Source organism: Solanum pennellii, chromosome 7 (assembly GCF_001406875.1).
Source record: "Solanum pennellii chromosome 7, SPENNV200".
Lineage (NCBI taxonomy): Eukaryota > Viridiplantae > Streptophyta > Magnoliopsida > Solanales > Solanaceae > Solanum > Solanum pennellii.
The window spans coordinates 16,195,243-16,197,885 of record NC_028643.1 but is presented as its reverse complement, the minus strand read 5'-3'; the positions used below and the strand labels follow the sequence as shown (position 1 = coordinate 16,197,885).

At 32.7% G+C, this 2,643-nt stretch overlaps 1 long non-coding RNA gene across 2 annotated transcripts in view; it reads right to left on the bottom strand.

Moving 5' to 3' along the window:
* Positions 1-915: 915 nt before the first annotated feature.
* The window catches only part of LOC107024490, an 11,042-nt gene continuing 9,314 nt past the window's right edge, over positions 916-2,643 (bottom strand). Inside the window, exon 4 of one of the 2 annotated variants that reach the window (XR_001457356.2) lies at positions 916-1,180. This is a non-coding gene — a long non-coding RNA (uncharacterized LOC107024490). Of the gene's footprint in view, positions 1,181-1,881; positions 2,406-2,643 lie in introns of those variants that run through there. The other variant, XR_001457358.2, reaches the window with a different exon arrangement.

The window sequence follows — 2,643 nt, the reverse complement described above, 5'->3', positions numbered from 1 at the left end:
AAATTCTCTGCACAGTGAATATTAGGTGGCTCCAAATATGATATCATCTACATAAACTTTTCACAATCATAATATCCTTTCCTCTAAATTTTAAGAACAAGGTATTATCAATTTTACCTCTCTTGAACACACTGTCAAGGAGGAACTTTGATGGGCGTTCATACCAAGCTTTGGAAGCTTGTTTTACACCATACAATGCTTTATCCTATTTCAGCACACTATTTGGCAGTTCTACATCTTCAATGTAATACCCTGTCACTACACTATTTTATGTCTACAACCACCCAAGAAAAGTGTGGCCTAAACTATGAAAAATTGTGGCCTTTGATAAAAGGCCACACTTTTTGACTTTAAGACATACTTTTTCAAGGGTTGCTGAAAGCCCCGTAACCTAAGAGTTTAGGCAACACTTTAAAAGTGTTGCCTTATAAGTTGCGCTTAAAAGTGTTCCCAAAAGGCAAAAAGGCCATGCTTTTTCAACTACACTTAAAAGTGTGCCTTATCAGCTACACTTTTATGCGTAGCTTCAAAGGCAAAAAGACCACGCTTTTCACCTACACTTAAAAGTGTTGCCTTATCAACTACACTTTCAAGCGTAGCCTAATAGGGAAAAAGGACACACTTTGCAGCTACGCTTAAAAGTGTTGTCTTATCAGCTACACTTTTAAGCGTGGCCTTTGAACCATATTTCCCATAATTATGAAGTGTTATCTTTTATATCTAATATATGACAACACTTTGAAGTGTAGTCTGTGCCCATATGCATACACAATTTACAGTCCTATGGCTACACTTTTTAAGTGTGGTATATTATTTTGGCTATAAAATATTTATATGCCACAATTTCTAATTAAAATACACCAGTATTGTTTTGCAATAAATAATCTCAAGAATTAAATTAGTTAATAAGTAATCCAAATTTATAGATTTTCCATAAACTTCAAAACATAATATGTGTTGTGTACATTCACATACTTATAAAGCAATATTCTAATTGTATACACAATAGTCCAAAAAATAATCTTACACTAGTTTAATATATTCTAGCAATGAATATATTTCACAAAATAAACCATAATGTATTTAAACATTTAAAATAGTTCAAATACTCTCCATCATCCACTTCAAGAAGATCAATTTGACTTGTGGTAACCCTGCAAATTTGTTCACCTTCACTTCCCTAAACATTTAAAATGTATAGCAAGATAAGATTGCAACGGTTATAGAAGAGGGAAGAAGTTCAAAATAAATTCCATATTGCAGCAGTTTAATATTACAGTAGTTTAATACTGCAGACTGCAGAACTTTTGAGTTCACTTTGCAGATTCTGGGGTAAATTTAAACCAAATTGTAGATTGATAATTTCACTTAAAGTTCCAGATATATTCTAGGTTGAAGCTTTCAGTTACACATCAACTAGTTACAAAAATTAGAAAAACACTTAGATGGACTAGATTGACATGTTTCTCGTGTTTTATCATATTAGTTGTTGCATAGTCGTGTTACACATGGTAATCAAACAGCTCATCAGACAACTAAATTATATTCACCTTTACTCAATTTAATTAGGAAAAATTAAATAGATTCGGAAAAGACCATCAACTAGATTTTCTCATATAGAAGTTCAAATGTATTTTATTTTTTTACAACTGCAATTAAGAATCAAGAAAAATCACAAGGCAGAAGGCAGAAAAAATAAAGAGATTAATAACATATCTGGCTAGTAGGATAAATATTTTTTCTATTTGAGAATGGAAGTAAGAAGGCAGTAGTAGACAAAAATAGTGGGACCGTGTTCTGCCAATAATACTAGAAGGAAAATGTTTTGATACCAATTTTGGGGTGGAAGCGGAATTATAAAGGAAGAGTAGTGAAGAGAGATTGATGGAAGATTGGTTATTTTATTTATGAGGAGAACCCTCTATTTATACATAACAATCTTACATCTTTGGCCATTATGGCCGACAACTACTTTACACTTGGCCTTTTTACATTCGGCCGACACAAAAAACAAAAACTTAACTTAGTGGCCTATCTTTATTATTGGCCGACACACTTACTATTTACTTTACGACTTTTATACAACTGGCTTTTTCAGCCGACGCAAAACGACAAAAATAAAAGACTTACTTTACAAACGACGCAAAACAACAAAAAGACTTTACAGATATATATATATCTTTTTTTTTTACTCTAGTTGTACGTCTGGGACATAGTTTTCTTCTCCTTCACACTTTGAACATAGGTGGTCAGGATATTTTTGTCCAATTAATTTACAATATCTCGTCAGCAGATTTGGAGAAATAAAATTTTTCTTTATAGCTCTTGTTGTTGGTGTGGCTTCTGGCTTTAGAAGACTTAGTATCCATTGTCTTAGCTCTTCCATATCTGTTGGTCGTATATCCCTGCAATTTGAATAGATTATTCTTTGATCTCGGTTGTAGTATGTCCATATGGCATTTTCATTCAGATAATTGTTTGTTATCTCATTCAATATAGTAGCTATCCCGATAGTTCTTTTGTTGGCGTAGAACTCTGGAATATCTACTCTTTGTATCTCTTCCTGGGTGTCTATCTTCTCAGGGATTATCATTTCCCTTGTTAATCCAATCTTTATAACTTGGATTGTAGGTTTGACTTCGT